The sequence below is a fragment of the Scyliorhinus canicula genome, chromosome 5 (genome assembly GCF_902713615.1).
Source record: "Scyliorhinus canicula chromosome 5, sScyCan1.1, whole genome shotgun sequence".
Lineage (NCBI taxonomy): Eukaryota > Metazoa > Chordata > Chondrichthyes > Carcharhiniformes > Scyliorhinidae > Scyliorhinus > Scyliorhinus canicula.
Genome location: NC_052150.1, coordinates 218,830,220 through 218,850,857, shown reverse-complemented (window position 1 = coordinate 218,850,857; position 20,638 = coordinate 218,830,220). Strand labels below are relative to the sequence as shown.

General features: G+C 43.6%; 1 protein-coding gene across 1 annotated transcript in view; it reads left to right on the top strand.

Annotated features, from left to right (window-relative positions):
• Positions 1-20,638, top strand: part of nktr (natural killer cell triggering receptor) — a 273,135-nt gene that overhangs the window by 75,349 nt on the left and 177,148 nt on the right. The gene's annotated exons all lie outside the window — the stretch shown is intronic.

Genomic DNA, 20,638 nt, shown 5'->3' with positions numbered 1-20,638 from the left:
CTCCTCACCGCCCCGCACACTGTACAGCACATGCGTGCCATGTAATAATAATAATGATCGCTTATTGTCACAAGTAGGCTTCAATGAAGGTACTGTGAAAAGCCCCTAGTCGCCACATTCCGACGCCTGTTCGGGGAGGCCGGTACGGGAATCGAACCTAGGCTGCCTGGTTCTGCATTAGAAGCCAGCTATTTAGCCCGCTGTGCTAAACCAGCCCCATGCTAATGTGATCCTTTGTGCTGCTTTGCCTCGAGGTGCCTCTACATGTATGTAAAAACATTGGACTTACATTTTCCATTTGTGTTTTAGATTTGTGCATTAAAGATGTAAAGCTGTACTTCAGATTGGTGGGCATTTTTTCTTTGAAATGAAAATACCGATTTTACTGCCAAAATACTTTGGTATCTGGAATATTGATTTCTGTTGGGAAAGGTTGGCAGTGATATTGAGAATGATCTTTGGACACGACAAAAGAGAAATTAATCCGAACCATTTTTATCCAGCTTCCTGACACCAGTTAGATTTTTCTGAATTGCCATCACCTGTTAGAATTTAATATATGCCAACTTTTGAATATCAATATTTTAAATTGTGAAGCACTGATTGATCATAGTGTTGTGACTCCTAGTAAGATAAGAATTTGGCTCGATAAGTAAAGCTTTATTCCCCCCTCTGGTCTCGACCTTTGGTGGGTGATGTGTTGGTTGAGTGCATCGTGGGTTTTACACACATCTAAGCACCCGGTTCACAAATGCTGCTCACTGAGCCCTGGAAAAAGCTACTTGCCCTGAGAACGGTACAAAGCTCAACTGAAGCCAGTGCCGGGAAAACAAACGATCAAGGGTGTGTGGAGGGGCTCTGTAACTTCACTGTTGGTATTGTCTCCTTCACTAACCATTAGTAACATTAAGAAGTCTTACAACACCAGGTTAAAGTCCAACAGGTTTGTTTCGAAACACTAGCTTTTGGAGCGCAGCTCCTTCCTCAGGTGAAAGCTAGTGATTCGAAACAAACCTGTTGGACTTTAACCTGGTGTTGTAAGACTTCTTACTGGCATCTCCACATCATCAGTAACATGCAAGACAAATTAATGAGTTGTACTGTGGAACAAATTAATTCAAAGATTTTAATCACAGGCCTAGTTCAGATCTACTTTTAATTAGAATAATTCTTGTATGGTCAAGGCTTGGTAATAATTTGATGCACTTTTGCGCTGTATGCTAACTTGCTACATTATAAGCCATGATGTGGAGATGCCGGCGTTGGACTGGGGTGGGTACAGTAAGAAGTCTTACAACACCAGGTTAAAGTCCAACAGGTTTGTTTCAAACACTAGCTTTCGGAGCACTGCTCCTCCCTCAGGTGAGTGCATTATAAGTCTGTGGTATATTTCTAAGACAAGGTGTGATAATAAGTACTTCAGTTTCCTGTTATTGAAACCCACCAGCAAAAGGTAGGAGGTCCGAGGGACAAAAAGTCTATAAACAGTTTTAATTTTCTCGAACCATTTGGGAAAACAGTCTACTCCTTTGAGCAGACTTAATCAAATACATTTATTTGTCCCATGCAGACATTCCCAGGCTCCTGTTCATTTGAATATTACCGTCGGTAAATTGCAGACATTAGATTCAAGTTTGTTACTTGAATTTACATGATTCCTAGTTTACTGACAATAAATGGGCTGAATTGGAATTTATCTTGGGTTGCGGTGTGGCCAGCGGTAGCTCTAAAGCAGCCGAAAGTCATTGTGGGCACAGGAAAAAATGATCAAGAACTGAACAGAGTTTTCCAGTTACTGTTTAATTTCACTGCTTTTAACTGGCCAAGGAGCCAATTAATACAATCGCAAGCAGATGACTTACTTGATTTAGAATTGAAATAACCCAAGCAAAGTCCTATTTGGCATAAACGTCCCTGTTTTCAGAATCACCTCCTCATTCTTGGTTTACGCTGGCACTATCTATATCTGCTGAGAGGGTTGTGCAAACCCATCGTAAAATTTATTTAGAAAGCAGTTGTTTTTGTGCATTGTGAACTTAGCTGGTGGATACCCATGTTAAACAGCGCATAATGACCGCATCGGAGACGGGCTTCAGTTTCAATGAGCAGCACGGTAGCATACTGGTTAGCACTATGGCTTCACAGCGCTAGGGTCCCAGGTTCAATTCCCGGCTTGGGTCACTGTATCTGCGGAGTCTGCACGTTTTCCCCGTGTTTGCGTGGGTTTCCTCCAGGTAATAATAATAATAATCGCTTATTGTCACAAGTAGGCTTCAATGAAGTTACTATGAAAATCCCCTAGTCTCCACATTCTGGCGCCTATTTGGGGAGGTGCTCCAGTTTCCTCCCACAAGTCCCAAAATACATGCTATTAGGTAATTTGGACATTCTGAATTCTCCCTTTGTGTACCAGAACAAGCGCCGGAATGTGGCGACTAGGGGATTTTCACAGTAACTTCATTGCAATGTTAATGTAAGCCTACTTGTGACACTAATAAAGATTATTATTAAAAGGGAGAAGAATTGATGAGGGCTTCTCTTCCAAAGTTGGAAGTGCATATGCAAGGAGAGTGTAGACCATGGTTGTCTTTTCCCACTGTTATAAAGAAAAGGAGAAGCAAAGAAATTTAACAGCTAAACAAATGAGCTAAGTAAGGTTTCAACAAATATATTTATGTACCAAGAATCCTCTTCCTTTTGGATGTGTCTACATCAGGTTGGGTGTCATGTCTGAAGTCTGCTGGCAGGAGCTCTGTTCTATTTGCCAGGTTATGTACTCAACCGTAGGCAAACTGTCTGCATGCTGCAAATTAGGGGCACCTGACTACTGAAGGTGTGAACATGCTCAAACTATTATCCTTAAGTGTTTATTGATATTTTTCATTTATGACAGGCAAATCTTATTGTTCAATTATACAGTTGCATCAATCATAACAGGTTATAAATAATTCTATAACCTTTTTAACTATACATGTGGCCAAAATTTACATTCGTGTTATCAAACAAGAGCTGAGAGCAAAAGGAAAAATACGACAGAAGAGATAAGTGGTCTATTTACATTGCAGTGACCAGCGTTGTATAGATCTAATCCGAGCTGCTCCTTTTGTAGGCTGAGGCGGAGATACCCAACGGGTATCCCACCCCAGGACGAAGAGAAACAAGAGATGAGCTCTGACACGGCAGTTATGCCCTTTGTATGGTAGCATTGCGGTGTTGCCATATATGGACACCTACGCCCCTCAGTGTGTTGTGCAGATTTCATCTTCTGCCCGCTGTAGCGTGTGGTTCCCTCCTCTCCCTCGTCCCCTTCTTCACACAACCTAGCTGGCCATGAACATGGCTTTGAAGGGTCTGGTGAAATGGTTCCTGTGGTGGAACCCTTCCTCTGATTTCCCCCAGTGTCAAACTTTGTTTGCTCCAATACCCCGAAGACGGTCACTGAAGGGCAAGACTCCATGTTTACCCCCCACCACTCTGGACATGGCCTCGAAGAAGACGATCCAGAAAGCGATAAGTTTGGGGCAGGACCAGAACTTGTGGGTGTGGTTAGTCGGACCCCCTTGACACCACTTGCGCTTATCCTCCACCGCTCGAAAGAACCCCCCCTCATCTGAGTCCTGGTTAGGTGGGCTCTGTGCACCATTTTTGGCTGTGTTAGGCTCAGCCCTATGCTAAAGGAGGTGGGGTTTACCCTGTGCAGTGTTTTGATCCAGAGTCCTCTCCCTATTTCCATGCCCACGTCCTCTTCCCATCTTTCTCTCGTCTTTTCCAGTGGGGACCTTACCTCTTCTAACAATCTTCCGTATATGTTGCCACATTTACCATCCCCTAGCAAGTACTACCCTAGTAGTCTCTCCACTAGGCTAAAATCTATTATTGAGGATGAGATTATGAAGGTTGACTGAGAACAGGGGTCAAACTCATTCTGGGAAGTAGTTACCGGTATGCTTCATCTCATTTTTATTTACTCAGTTTTCTTATTTCTTCTCGACATATCCTCTCTCAAAGTTATTGGCTGTGATTTGGTTCAATCTAGAATCCTCATTATCATCCAATTAACCATTATTCCTGGGTAAACCTTGTTTACATGAGTTGACTGACTGACCATTTCTGAACCCAGTGCTGTATGATTTCGAGTGGTATTGTTGAAAGATGTCGAGGTCCTGCCGAGAGTCATAGGGAGATTTGCTAGAATGGTGCTAAGGATGCAGGACTTCATTTACTTGAAGCCAGGGTTAATCTCTTTGAACGTAATGGGGAAATTTAATAGAGCTATTCAAAATCATGAAGGAAAATTAAAGAGAAATTGAATTCAGTGTCAGAAGGGCTGTTGACCAGAGGACAGAGGTAAAGAAAAGAGGCAATAGGGTGTTAGAAGCGTATGTTGGAAACATTTTTTTTTTCTTTTTTAAAAATAAATTTGGAGTGCCCAATTCATTTTTTCCAATTAAGGGGTAATTTAGCGTGGCCATTCCACCTACCCTGCACATCTTTGGGTTATGGAGTGAGACCCACAAACACAAACATGGGGCTAGACGGTGCAGTGGGTTAAACAGCTGGCTTGTAATGCAGAGCAGTGCCAGCAGCACGGGTTCAATTCCCGTACCGGCCTCCCTGAACAGGCACCGGAAAGGGGCGACTAGGGACTTTTCACAGTAACTTCATTGAGGTCTACATGGGAAAATAAGCTATTATTATTTTTATTATTGATATTATTAATATTATTATTATGCAAACTTCACATGGACAATGACCCAGAGCTGGGATCGAACCTGGGACCTCGGTGCTGTGATGCAGCAGTGCTAACCACTATGCCACCGTGCTGCCCGTATATTGGAAACATACGTATAATAATTTTCAAAGTAAATTGCATAATATTTGAAGTGAAAATTTTCTACATCAATGGAGAAAGAAAGGAAGAGGAATGGAATAAATTAATAATACTTGCAGAGAGTTGGAGCAGGGACAATGGGCTAAATGACATAGCATTTTGTTATTCCTGGAGTTGAAAGCTCTTCATTATCTCTTCCAACCGAATGGCACTGAGATCACTTAGAACATAGAACATAGAACAGTACAGCACAGAACAGGCCCTTCAGCCCTCGATGTTGTGCCGAGCAATGATCACCCTACTCAAACCCACGTACCCTATACCCGTAACCCAAACAACCCCCCCTTAACCTTACTTTTTAGGACACTACGGGCAATTTAGCATGGCCAATCCACCTAACCCGCACATCTTTGGACTGGGAGGAAACCGGAGCACCCGGAGGAAACCCACGCACACACGGGGAGGACGTGCAGACTCCGCACAGACAGTGACCCAGCCGGGAACCGAACCTGGGACCCTGGAGCTGTGAAGCATTTATGCTAACCACCATGCTACCGTGCTGCCCAATGTCGTGTTGGTCACTTGTCGTGACCAAGTGACATTGCTGCTGCTAACAAAGTTATTGCAAACAGTAACCTGAAACCCCGGCACCAGTCATGTTATTAACCGCATTCAGTTGAATATTGAAAACATTTAGCTATGCTATAGCTGTCCTACATAGCACTGGTGTATATCTGTTTTACACTTCACCAATTGAGGGATGGCTTAGTCTATTATATCTGCAACTGAATATGTATCGAAGACTCTGATTTGAGTGTCCCTTTCTGTCCCCCACCCCACATTAAACTCAATTCACAATTTGCAAATACTGCCGTAGATTGAAGCTAAAGATTTCCCTGCTTTGTGTGGCTCAGCTATTTACTTTCTAAACCGCCTGAGCCACGTCAGCTACTGTGTGCAGCTCAAACCCTTTTTGGCCTATGACCAGGTAGCGGAAAATCTTTGTATCTCCCATGCTATAGCTGCATTTGGCTCAGTGGCTTTTTCATCAATCGTTTTGTACAAAGTTACGTTTGCCCATCTGATGGCTTGATATTTATGAGTATTCATTTTGTGGCAAGTCCCTTTGAAGCTATCTTGGTGTGTGCAGTATTTCAGTAAGCACACGCACTCATACTCGTGGACCTTTACTTTTTCCCTTCTCACATGAAAGCTGTTTGCATGTCAAGTTCAGATTAGGTTACTGTGTTCGGTATGACATTAGAGGAAATGGTGGTGCAGAACGAGGTCATTCAGCCCATCGAGTCAGCCACTGACCCATTGAAAGGGCACTCCACCCTAGCACACTCATCCGCCCTATCCCAATAGGGATGAAATTGTGCCACCAATTCCTGAAATACTGATCTCGGGTAGTTCGTCGCCATAAACTTGCCATTTTACCTGGTTTTCCTGGAACTAACGTCCATAGCTCCAGGTGGTACAGGGAAGGTGCATTGGGTGCTGGATGCGAGGCTGAATAAATTGAACATATACTCTGCGTAGTTCAGAAAAATAAGAGACGATCTCATTGAAACTTATTAGACTTTGAAGGAGATTGATTGGGTACACACTGAAAACAAAGAACAATACAGCACAGAAACATGCCCTTCAACCCTCCAAGCCTGCATCGGTCATGATACCAACCTTTGTCAAAACCCTCAGCACTTCCTGGTGCCGTAGCCCTCTATATCCATCCTATCCATTTGTTTGTTAAGATGCCTTTTGAACGCCATTAATGTATCTACTTCCACACATTCTCCGGTCAACGTGTTCCAGGCACTCATCACCCTCTGTGTAAAAAGTCTCCTCTAAACTTTGCTTCACGAACCTTAGACCTATGCCCCCTGGTGACTGACCCCTCCACCCTGGGAAAGAGTGCCTAATCTTAGACCTATCAGGTCACCCCTCAGCCTCCGTCTTTCAAACAAAAACAGTCCGAGTCAATTCAGCCTCTCGACTTAGTTAACACACTCCAGACCAGGCAACATCCTGGTAAACCTCCTACGTACCCTCTCCAAAGTCTCCACATCCTTCTGGTAGCGTAGCTAGCAATATTCCAAGTGCGGCCTTACCAAAGATCTGTACAACTGTAGCATGACTTGCCAGTTTTTATACTTGATGCCCCGTGCAATGAAGGCAAGCATTCCGTATTCTTTCTTGACTACCTTGCCCACTTGTGTTGCCACCTTCAAAGATCTGTAGACATGCACATCCAGATCTCTCTGACGTTCTATATTCCTAAGAGTTTTGCCATTTACGGTATATTTCCACTCTATGTTAGACCTACCAAAATGTATTACCTCACATTTGTCTGGATTAAACTCCATTTGCCATTTCTCTGCCCAAGTTTCCATCTATCTATGTCCTGCTGTATCTTCTGACAATCCTCAAAACTATCTGCCACTCCACCAACCTTGGTGTCATCCGCGAACTTACTAATCAGACCAGCTACGTTTTCCTCCAAATCATTTATGTACATTTGGAATACTGTGTTCAATTCTGGTCACCGCACTACCAGAAGGACGTGGAGGCTTTGGGGAGAGTACAGAAAAGGTTTATCAGGATGTTGCCTGATATGGAGGGTATTAGCTATGAAGAGAGATTGAATAAACTGGGATTGTTTTCCCTAGACAGACGGAAGCTGAGGGGAAATCTGAAAGAAGTTTATAAAATTATTAGGGGTATAAATAGGGTGAACAGTTGGAGGCTTTTTCCCAGGACGGAAATGACAATGATAAGTAGCACAGGTTCAAGCTGAGGGGGAAAAGGTTCAATGGAGATGTGCGGGGGAAGTGTTTTACACAGAGGGTGGTGGTGGCCTGGAATGCACTGCCAAGTGAGGTGGTTGAGGCAGATGCGTCAGCGACCTGTAAGACTTATCATAGAATTTACAATGAAGGAGGCCATTTGGCCCATCGAGTCTGCACCGGCCCTTGGAAAGGGCACCCAACCTAAGCTCACTCCTCCACCCTATCCCCATACATCCACCCTATACCCATAACCCCACCTAACTGTTTTTGGACACTAAGGGCAATTTATCATGGCCAATCCACCTAACCTGCACATCTTTGAACTGTGGGAGCACCCGGAGGAAACTCACGCAGACACGGGGAGAATGTGCAGACTCCGCACAGACAGGGACCCAAACCGGGAATTGAACCTGGGACCCTGGAGGTGTGAAGCAACTGTGCTAACCACTCTGCTACCGTGGTGCCCATCTGGATATCTGGATAGGTACATGAACAGGCAAGGAATAAAGGGATACAGGAGATTGGTCTCGATACGATACGTGATCGACGCAGGCTTGGAGGTGCCAATGGGCCTGTTGCTGTGCTGTATTGTTCTTTGTACACCACAAACAACAAGCATAGATCCCTGTGGAACACCACTAGTCACAACCTTCCATTTAGAAAAACACCCGTCTACTGCTATCCTTTGCCTTCTGTGACCGAGCCAGTTCTGTATCCATCTTATCACCTCAGCTCTGATCCCGCGTGACATCACCTTTTGTACCAGTCTGCCATGAGAAGCTGTTTTTCCTTTGAGGAGTTGGGAACTTGGGGGCACAGTTTCAGAATAAGGGAGCGATCATTTAAGACTGAGAAATTTTGTTTGAATCTTCTGAATTATCGACCCAGAGGGTTGTGGGTGTTCCATCGTTGAATATATTTAAGTCTAGGGACATATTTTTGGTCTCTCTGGGAATCGGGGAAGCAAGCAGGAAGGTGGAGTTGAAGCCCAAGGTCAGTCGTTATCACATTAAATAGCAAAACAGGTTTGTTTGGTCTACCTGTTCATATTTCTGTTTGGTTATCACTGGCTGTTTGCATGTGCTCTTCTAGCTAATGTAGTGAAGCAAAATACTGCCTTATACACGAGGCAATATGGCTAATGGTGGAGTTATAGATTTGCCCAGAAGGATGAGCTAGATGGGTGGAGTAGCATTTGGTACTTTTATGGGGTCACAATGAGAAAGTGCCCTCATCAAAACATATAAATTAATTTCATGAAGAAACAGCGCACTAATGTCAGTTGTTATCACGTACGCATGAACATGGCTTCAAAGTCACATTATACTGTTAGATCAATGGTACATTTTATTAAATAAGAGGGTGGGGAGAGAGTTATTGTAAAATACATTTAATGTTGAAGTTCACAAACTATTTCTACTGGGATTCATTATTCTGTGTCTTAAATGTTTATTTTCCTGAGCAATTCTCGGAGCAGTACGGCTGATCTTTATTGAGGGTTTAGGTATTTGTTTAAAAACTAAGATTTGACTGTCAGCGATGTCTGACTGGTAAAGCATGTTTGTAAGATTTTTCGTAAGTGTTTAAGGCAAAAGATCACCTGATCACCGAACATCTTTTAATGAAAGCAAACCTTTTGAATGCACTGTGATCAAATATTTAGACTTGTCTTGCTGTTTCTGCCCCCCATCCATTATTAAATTGATCATTTGCCAGGAGTAATGTTTTGAAGTTTTGTACTCAAAATAACTTCTGCTTGATTTATGTTTATTGTAATGATGCTAGAATTTCAGATCATTTTCTGCTGCAAACATCAATGTATACTCAGCTTACCACCTTCTGTAAACTTGACATTATCTGTCCTTGTTCTTACTCTCACCAAGTCGCACTCACCTGTAATCTTTGTGCTCACTGGCCTTTGTTGACTTCCGGTTAAACACCACCTTGGCTTCAAATTTCTTGCCCTTTAAAATTCCTCCATTATTTCACCCGTCTCTATCTCTGTAATTTCCTCCACAAAAATGAATGGCTTTTTCCTGCAGGCTTTTTGAGATATATAACATTGACCTCAATTTAATTGTAGGGACTGTGCTTAAGGGCACAGATGATACAAAAAGTGACCATATGGTTGATAGTTAGGAAGAAAGCTGGAGGCAGAAGAAAGATATCAATCGGCTATCGAGATAGGCAGAAAAATGACAAATGCAGTTCAATCCAGAGAAGTGTGAGACAATGCATTTGCAAACAAAAGGGAACACACAGTAAATGGTGGAATACTGAGAAGTGTAAAGAGTGGAGGAATCTTGGAAGTGCATGTCCACAGATTCCCGAAGGTAGCAGGTTGGTAAATGAGGTGGTTCAGAAGGTATGTTGGATATTTTCCTTAACTGACCAAGGCATACAGTAGAAGAGCAGCAGAGGTTATGCTGGCACTGTCCGAGATTACTAGTCAGACTGCAGCTAGATCACAGCATAGAGTTCTGGTCACCACATCACAGGATGAATGAAAGATGGCACAGAGGATACTGCTGGAAATATAGAATATTTAACCACAAGGAAAGGTGGGGTTGTTTTCTTGAAAATGGAGGAAGCTGAGGGGAGGATCCAGTTCCCTCATCAGGAGGTCAATAATCAGGGGCACGGGTTTCTTTAACTGTTCATGGGTGCGGGCATTTCTGTCTGGACCAGCATTTATTGCTCATCCCTAATTTCTCTTGTGAAGGTGGTGGTGAGCTACCACCTTGAACCGCTGCAGTCCGTGTGTTGAAAAAACTTCCACAGTGGTTAGGAAGGGTGATCCAGAATTTGAACCAGCGACAATGAAGGAACAATAATATAATTCCAAGTGGCTTGGAATGAGATGAACCAGCAGGTGGTGATGTTCCCATGCATTTGCTTGTTGCCGGTGACCACCTTGTGGCGGAGGTCGTGGGTTTGGAAGGTACTGTTGAAGGAATCTTGGTGGGTTGCTGCAGTGCATCTTGTTGACTGTACACACGGCTGCCACTACGCATCGTTGGTGGATTGAGTCGATGCGTGTGGATGGGGTGCCAATCAAGTGGAATGCTTTGTCGTGGATGATGTCGAGCTTCTTGAGTGTTGGGGCTTCATTCATCCAGGCAAGTGAAAATTATTCCATCACACTCCTGACTTGTGCCATGTAGATGTTCAACAGGCTTTCAGAACTGTACTGTTCTATGTTCTAAGGTGAATTACTCTCCACAGACTTCCCAGCCTCTGACCTACTCTTGTAGCTACAGTATTTATAAGGCTACTCCAGTTCTGTTTCTGGTCAGTAGTAACCCCCAAGATGTGACAGTAATGCCATTGAATGTGAAGGGGAGATGGTTAGATTCTCTCCTATTATAAGTGGTCATTGCTTTGTACCTCTGTGGCATGCATGTTGCTTTCCACCTATCAGCTAAAGTCTGATTGTTACAGGTCTTGCTACATTTGCCCCAGGACACTACCTGAGAAATCCTGCAGCGATGTCCTGGAGCTGAGATGTGTGACCTCCAACATCCACAACCATCTTCCTCTGCTAGGAATGACTCCAACCAGCAGGGGGCTTCCCCCTGGTTCGTATTGACTCCAGTTTTACTAAGACTCCTTGATGCCACACTCAGTCAAGTGCTGCCTTGATACCAAGGGCAGCCACTCTTACCTCACCTCTTGAGTTCAGCTCTTTGTTCAGGTTTGGATGAAGTCTATAATGAGGTCAAGAGCTGAGTGGCCCTGGCGGAACCCAAACTGAATGTCGGTTAGCAAGTTTTGCGGTGTAAGTACTGCTTGACAGCACTCCACAGTACCTTCTGTCACTTTGCTGATGTTTAAGACTGATGAAGCGATAAGTGGTCTGGTTGAATTTGTCCTTTTTGTGGACAGGACAAACCTGGACAATTTTCCACATTGTTGGATAGTTGTCAGTGTTGTAGCTGTACTAGCATGGGGTACAGCGAGTACTGGAGCACAAGTCTTCAGTATTATTGCTGGAATATTGTCAGGACCCATAGCCGTTGCAGTATCCAGTGCCTTTAACCATTTCTTGACATCACATGGAATGAATCGAATTGGCTGGGAACCTCAGGAGGAGGCCGAGATGAATCAACCACTCGATGCTTTTGGCTGAAGTAAGGGAGTTGAGTACTTTTTTCATCGAGAGGGTGGTGGGGTCTGGAACTCGCTGATTTGAAAGGATGGTTAAGCTGAAACTCTAATTGCATTTTTAAAATATTTGGATATGCACTTGAACTGTCGTCACCTACAAGGCTTCAGACCAAGAGTTGGAAAGTGGACGTAAACTGGATAGCTCTTTTTCCACCAGCACACAAACTATTTGCTCAATGGCTTTCTCTGTGCTGTAACACTCCTGTTATCCTCTTGCTTTTTTCTCCCACTATTGTCTAACATGTATTTAGACCATTTTCTGTTGCTTTGGATTTTCAATATTTCCTTTTTTCCCTTTTCATCTTTGCTTCTGCAATTATTTTGGGCTAATTTCACTGTATCAGGATAATATTACTATCACCTTTACCTCGAAAGCTGGCGTTGGAAGATCGTCCAGTGTTTCATTATTCCACATTGATAGTAAAACTAGACTTGACATTGTGTACATGTGCGACTGGTTCCAGCAGTGTCGTGTTTATAGTATGATGTGGAGATGCCGGCGTTGGACTGGGGTGAGCACAGTAAGAAGTCTTACAACACCAGGTTAAAGTCCAACAGGTTTGTTTCAAACACGAGCTTTCGGAGCACGGCTCCTTCTTCAGGTGAATCAGGTGTTTATAGTACTGGACTGACAGTCAACAGGTGGTGAGTTTAAACACACCATGACAATAAGTGAAATTAAATTTGATAGATGTGGTTACCTGTGAGCAAGAACTTGGCCTGAAAGTGGCTTCTTCCAGGGAGGGGAACAACCATTGATGTCTAGGCTGCTGACATGTGACTTCAGAAAGCGGGTGACTCCTAGCAAGCCAGCCGTTTGATTGTCAGGATAATTAGAGATGTGCTGCACATTCTGATTCATAGAGTCACAGAGTTCTGCCCAGCTTGTCCATGCCACCCAGTTTCTATCACTAAGCTAGTCCCACTTACCCACATTTGGCCCATATCCCTCTTTGCCCACCCTGCCCATGTAACTGTCTAACGCAGGGGTGGGTAAACTATGGCCCGCGGGCTGCATGCGGCCCGCCAAAGGTCTTTATGCGGCCCACCAAGTCATTAAAAAAAAAATTTTTTTAATTTTTTTTTTTTTAACATTTTTTTTTAAGGTTAATGGGGAGGGTGCTTTTGGGTTACTTACTGGTATAGGGTGGATACGTTGACTTGAGTAGGGTGATCATTGCTCGGCACAACGCTGAGGGCCGAAGGGCCTGTTCTGTGCTGTACTGTTCTATATTCTATATGAGGCGCCCAGAATCATAACCGGGTGAAGTAATTATTTTACTTAATATACTATGCGGCCCTTTAAAATTGTGAATTTCTGAATGTGGCCCTTGCACGGAAAAGTTTGCCCACCCCTGGTCTAACGTTTTTAAAGGAAAATAATTGTACCCGCCTCTACTCTGCCTCTGGCAGCTCATTCCAGATGCTCCCCACCCTCTGTGTGAAGAAATTTGCCCTCTGGTCTCTTTTGTATCTCTCTCCTCTCACCTTGAACCTATGCCCTCCAGTTCTAGACTCCTCTACCTTTGGGGAAAGATGTTGACTATCTACCTTATCTATGCTCCTCATTATTTTATAGACCTCTATAAGATCATCCCTAAGCGTCCTACGCTCCAGGGAAAAAAAAGTCCAAGCCTATCTAGCCTCTCCTTATAACTCAGGCCATCAAGTCCTGGTAGCATCCCAGTATTGTTCACATCCCAAGGAGAAATGGGGAAAAGCAATCCAATGCCGCCTTTCATGTAACTTCAGGCATAATGTCCACGTTCCAGGGCAGTGTGTCTGGGGGGACACTTCAGAGATGCGCTGGGGAACTCCCTCTGGATGTTCCCAGCAAAGGATTGCATGGCAATTGCCTGGGAAGTTCAAAGTTCTGATGGGCAATTGCCATGTACTGGGAACCATCAAAAAGTGCAATTTAAAAAGGCAAACTATGGATGTTTGCAACTATCATGCAGCAGTAGTTACCCACAAACAGAATTGAAACCACATCTCGCTTCTGGTAGCTTGGCTCTAGCTAACCCCACCCTCAGGACTGTCTCCTGACCGCCCCCCTCCCCCCCAACCAGGCTCAAATCCAGAACCCCCCCACCGCGACTAGTATCGTTAAAGGGGATGTGTGGCTTACAGACCTGTGACTGAGCTGCCCTTGACAGTCGGCTGCAGGAGAATGCTGCACTACACCGATCTTGCCCGGGCGCATTAGGAAGGGCTGGATTTCCAGCTAAGTAATTTCGAGCGGAGTGACAGGCAGACTCCATTTGCCCCTCCCGTCAGATGTTACAGCCCTTCATGTTTGAATCTTTCCAATCACATTTTCACTGCTGCCACATTATCGCAACAGCTCTTCTCAAAGTCACAAACGATGGTGGGGAATATTTTAGGATTTCAGATGATAGCGAAGGATATAGGAATGATAAAAACCAGGTTAAAAGATTGGAGAAAAGCTGATTTTAATGAGCTGAGAATACAACTTGGGAAAATACAGTGTGCAACTATATTGGCAAACAGTGCAACAATGGGACTGAATATTCCACAGAAAGGAGAGAACAGATTAAACACGAGTGGCACTCCATGGATGAATAAAGACACAAGGGAACATTTGAAGGTTAGGAACGAGGCATGCAGGAAGTACACTGACAGGAGAGGTGTGTAAGATAAGAGAAAATACAAGAGATTATGAGAAATGACCCAAAACATTTAGGAAGGCAAAGACTATGAACTATGTAAATAAATGATCATCGAACATTAAACAAAATGGAAAAATATTTTCCGGGCACATGAATAAAAAAGGAAAGGCTGTGTTGACAACAGAACTAGTAAATAATTCTTATGCTTTGGTATTTACCAGGGGTATACAATGAGGATAGACATGACATCAAGTAATAAGATAAGTATGTTTAAAATAAAACATGATGTATTGAGTAAATTAAAGGAGCTTTAGGAGGATGAAGACCTGGTCTGGATCGATTGCATGCACGTTTTACAAGAATCTCGAAGAGCTAGCGCACTATTCATTCAATTTTTTAGAAAATAAGATGTAATGCCAGAAAATTAGCAGATAGCTAATATAATTCCTATATTTAAGAAGGGGTACTGGAAATTATAGACCAGGTAGCAATATTGGATATGGAAAAATTGATGGAACCTTTACTGAAGGAGAGAATAGAAGTACACCTAGAAATGAGAAATATAATAATGAAGAGTCAACATGGATGTCAGAATGGAAAATCTTGCTTGACCAACCTCGTTGAATTTGTTTATTTGTTCATGGGATGTGACCGTCACTGGCTCGACCAGCATTTATTGCCCACCCTGAATCACCCCTGCGAAGTGATGAGCTGCCATCTTGAACCGCTGCAGTTCAAGTAGTGTAGGCACATCATCCATGCTGTTAGGAAGAGAGTACCAGGAGTTTGACCCAGCGACAGCAAAGGGGTGGCAAAATAGTTCTAGGTCAGGATGTTGGGTGACTTGGAGGGGAAATTACTGGTAGTGGTGTTCCATGTATCTGAATTATGTAGTAAATGGCAGACCCCTTCGGAACATTGACATACAGAGGGATCTGGATATTCAAGTCCACAGTTCCATGTAAGTGGCAATGCAGGTGGGTAAGGTGGTGAAAAAAGCATAAAGCATGCTTGCATTCATCGGTCGGGGCATTGAGTACAAGAGTTGGCAGATCATGTTACAGTTGCACAAAACGTAGGCCACATTTGGAATATTGCATGCAGTTCTGGTCACCACACAACCAGATGGTTTGGAGAGAGTGCAAAGGTTTACCAGGATGTTGCCTGGTCTGGAGATGTTAACTACGAGGAGAGGTTGAATAAACTCAGATTGTTTTTTGTTGGAAAGACAAAGGCTGAGGGGAGACCTAATTGAGGTCGACAAAATTACGAGAGGTATAGACAGGGTCGATAGTCAGAAGATTTTTTTCCAGGGTGAAAGGCTTGATTACAAGGGGGGCACAGGTTCGAGGTGAGAGGGGGAAACTTTAGGGGAGATGTGCGCGGACAGTTTTTCACGCCGAGGGTAGTGGATCCCTGGAAGGCGTTGCTAGTCGAGGTGGTGGAGGCAATGGAGGCAGGCACGATAGCAACGTTTAAGATGTATCTTGATAGACACATGGGCGGGGAATGGAGGGATACAGATCGTTTGGGCAATAAATAGTAGGTCTAAATAAGGAATCGGGATCAGTGCAGGCTTTGTGGGCCGAAGGGTCTGTTCCTGTGCTGTAATGTTCTTTGTTCTTTGAGTAGATGCACTTATCTCGATTTTATCTGAATCAAAGAATCACAGATACCCTATGTAGAAGTGCAGGGCAGCATGGCAGCGCAGTGGTTAGCACTGTTTCTTCACAGCACCAGGGTCCCAGGTTCAATTCCCGGCTTCGGTCACTGGCTGTGTGGAGTCTGCATGTTCTCCCCGTGTCTGTGTGGGTTTCCTCCGGGTGCTCCGGTTTCCTCTCACAAGTCCCTGCAACTTCACCTATCTTAGTGTCATCTGCAAACTTGCTAATCAGACTGTCTACATCAGGGGTGGGCAAACTTTTCCGTGCAAGGGCCACATTCAGAAATTCACAATTCACAAAGGGCCGCATAGTATATTAAGTAAAATAATTACTTCACCCGGTTATGATTCTGGGCGCCTCATATAGAACATAGAACAGTACAGCACAGAACAGGCCCTTCGGCCCTCGACGTTGTGCCAAGCAATGATCACCCTACTCAAGTCAACGTATCCACCCTATGCCAGTAAGTAACCCAACAGCCCCCCCACCCATTAACCTTTAAAAAAAAATTAAAAAAAAAAAAAAAATTTAAAAAAAAAAAAATTTTTTTTTTTTTTTTTTTAATGACTTGGTGGGCCGCAGAAATACCTTTGGCGGGCCGCATGCGGCCCGCGGGCCGTAGTTTGCCCACCCCTGGTCTACATGCTTGTTGGGTGATTTGGACATTCTGAATTCTCCCTCAGTGTACCCGAACAGGTGTCGGAATGTGGCGCCTAGGGGCTTTTCACAGTAACTTCATTGCAGTGTTAATGTAAGCCTACGTTTGACAATAAAGATTATAAAAAAGGAGGTCATTTGGACCATTGAAAGAATGTGGAGTTGGAAACAAGGGGCAGAATGAATTGTTAGCTGGCTTCAAGACTGAAAGCAGAGCAGGATAAAGGGCAGATAATTCAGAGTGTCAGAAGGTGGTCCACAGGAATCCGTAATGGGACCACTGCAGTTCACAATTTACATGAAAAATTTGGAGTTCGAATCAATAAGGCAATGCCTGGAGTGCCTGTACGAAACCCATGCAGACACAGGGCGAACGTGCAGACTCCGCACAGTGACCCAAGCCGAAAATTGAACCCGGGTCCGTGGCGCTGTGCAGCAACAGTACTAACTTATGGTGACCAGTACTGCATGCAGTAATTTAGAAATGTGGTCTTGTGAGAGGAAACCGGAGCACCCAGAGGAAACCCACACAGACACGGGGAGAACATGCAGACTCCACACAAAATGTGCAGCTGACATAATTGGCAAATTAAGTTCAATACTGATCAATGGAAGGTTGTACAATTTGGCAGGTAGGTCAGGTATTACTTGGAAGGTACAAGTCTAGGCGGGGTAGAGGAACAAGAGGGGTGGGGTGCAGAATACAAATACATCAATCAGTAAAACTTGCATCATAGTTTGGCAAGGCCAGAAAGAGACAAACCAAGCACAAGGCTTTATTTGTTGAAGGATAGAATTGCGAAGTAGGGAAGTTGGGCTAAATTGATATCAAGCCTAGGTTGGACCACATTTCTAAATTACTGCATGCAGTACTGGTCACCATAAGTTAGTACTGTTGCTTCACAGCGCCACGGACCCGGGTTCAATTTCCGGCTTGGGTCACTGTGTGGAGTCTCCACGTTCTCCCTGTGTCTGCATGGGTTTCGTACAGGCACTCCGGTTTCCTCCCACAAGTCCAGAAAGACGTGCCGTTAAGTGAATTGGACATTCTGCATTCTCTCTGTGTATCCGAATAGATGCCTGAGTGTGGCGACTAGGGGTGTTAATGTCAGCCTACTTGTGATACTAATAAAGATGATGATTATGATAAAAAGGGCTGGAGAGAATTTGCAAGGATGCACTAGAACATATCTTCTAAAAACCTCTTGACCTTTTTAAGACCCTCTTTTAAACTCACCTGTTTGATAAGAATTTGGTCACCCCCGTTAATATCCTCCTTTGGGTTGGCATTCAAGGAATATGTTTCTATCTAAAAGGCAATATCCAGTTACAGCGTTCCGGTATTGTGGAACAGGAAGGCGTCCACATGCTTCCCTCCTCTCGCTGGTGATTCAAGATTTACTTCCACCCGTTGAAGCTGAAGAATCTTTTGTCATTTAATATTGCTTTGGGGATGCTTGGAATTCCATGTTCATTGCAGTAAATATTACATCTAAAAGTGAACCATTGGCTCAAGCTTCCTGTTTTCTTTCTCCCTGTTGCAACTTATGAAGTAAATGATTTCCCTCTGCTTATCTAGACTCTACTATCTATCTTTACTGCAAAGAGTATGTTTCTTAAAGTCCATTTCATTCAGGCTGAAAATTGATTAAGCTGTGATCAGGAGTTGCAGTAGTCTTTGCTCTCTGAAGTTTTGTCCTCTTGCTTCATTGAAATAACAGGACCAGCTGCTTTTACCTTTTCCGACTCACTCAGGGTGACGAGAAACAAGAGGATGACCTAATGTGTTAGTCGTGCAGGACTAGACAGTTATCTGTAGTCTTATCGTGGGGAATTGGTGGGCTGGATCAAAACAGGAATTTTCCATCATTGATTTGCCCTCCCCCTAAGTGCGAGTCTGTTTCTCCATACTGTGAGCCAGAGGCCCAACAAAAAACATTATCGGCACAACTGATCCTTCAAAAGATTCCACGGCCTTACCCTGCCCAACATTCCCAGTTTGATTTTCAATATGCAGAAGCTTTGTGAGCTGTTGGAAATGCTTCAGCTGACTTTAAGCTGCAATATCACCAATTTTGGTTCCAAAAACCCTGACTTTAAAATCTGCATAAATTCCAGGAAGCCCTTTTCCTGACATCAGCAGTCACAGCCTTCAACTGATAGGGTGTTGATTTCAAACTTTGTACCTTTTTCATTGCAAAAACAAATTGCAACAACAGGAAGATGACCAGATGTTACAATATATTAATCAAGAGGGTACCAGGATATCACATCCGTATAACTTTTTCATGGAAGCTTGTGTTGCTTATCAGGCTTCAACTTTGTCCTGGCATAACTTCTGAGTTTGCAGAATTGCATGCAAGTAATAGCCCAAGAGAGAGAGAGAATTTAGAAATCAGGATGTGACGAGGCGAAGAAAGATACAATTTTAAAATAAAATATTGGAAGTACTGCCAGTAAATGTAATTTTAAAACTATTCCAGATTTGTTTGCACTTTCCTAATCTTCCTGACCTCCCTTGTTTAGATGGTATTTGAAAAATTCTTGTATACTTTTCCCCCCAAATGGATTTAGGATTGGCATATTTTATAAATAAGGACTCGAGTCATTTTAAACTCTGGGTTTCTTAAGGTATTTTTCAGATTTCATATTTAGTATCAGCGGAATTAGTCAAAAAGCTTGGTTTAATCCAAAGAAATGTTTTAACTTATTTTCTTCATTTCAAAATAAAGTGATGAACATGGCCTGGTTGAACTTGATGAGAACCTATGATTTCCTATCTGCCAGCACTGTATGCGTCATGAGGTGTAGTGGTTCAAGAAGGTGACTCAGCACAGAATTGTTATGACGCAGAAGGAGACCATTTGGCCCATCGCGTCTGCACCGGCTCTCAAAACAAGCTTCATGACTTTGTGCCTTTTCCCCGTCCCCTGCATATTGTTTCTATTCAAGGTTAACGTGCAGGTACAGTCGGCAGTTCAGAGGGCAAATGCAATGTTATCATTCATGGCAAGAGGGCTAGAATACAAGACCAGGGATGTACTTCTGAGGCTGTATGAGGCTCTGATCAGACGCCATTTGGAACATTGTGAGCAGTTTTGGGCGGCGTATCTAAGAAAAGATGCCTTGGAAAGGGTCCAGAGCAGGTTCACAAGAATGATCCCTGGAATGAACAGCTTGTCGTATGAGGAACGGTTGAGGACTCTGGGTCTGTACTCGTTGGAGTTTAGAAGGATAAGGGGGGATCTTATTGAAACTTACAGGATACCGCGAGACCTGGATAGAGTGGATGTGGAGAGGATGTTTCCACTTGTAGGATAAACTAGAACCAGAGGACACAATCTCAGACTAAAGGGACGATCCTTTAAAACAGAGATGAGGAGGAATTTCTTCAGCCAGAGGGTGGTGAATCTGTGGAACACTTTGCCGCAGAAGGCTGTGGAGGCCAAATCACTGAGTGTCTTTAATACAGAGATTGATAGGTTCTTGATTAATAAGGGGATCAGGAGTTATGGGGAGAAGGCAAGGGAATGGGGATGAGAAAATATCAGCCATGATTGAATGGTGGGGCAGACTCGATGGACTGAGTGGCCTAATTCTGCTCCTATGTCTTATGGTCTTATATATATCAGAAAAAACAAGGATCTCAATACCGACCCCTGGGGAATATCACTACAAACCTTCCAGCCCAATAAATATCCATTGACCGTTACTCTCTGCTTCCTGTTATTCAGCTAATTTTGTATCCATGTTGCTATTGTCCCTTTTATTCCGTGGGCTATAACTTTTCTCTTTGTTGTGTGGCACTGTATCAATTGACTTTTGAAAATCCATGTACACTACATCAACAGCATCACCCTCATCGACCCTTTCTGTTGTCCCCTCAAAAATCTGCAGCAA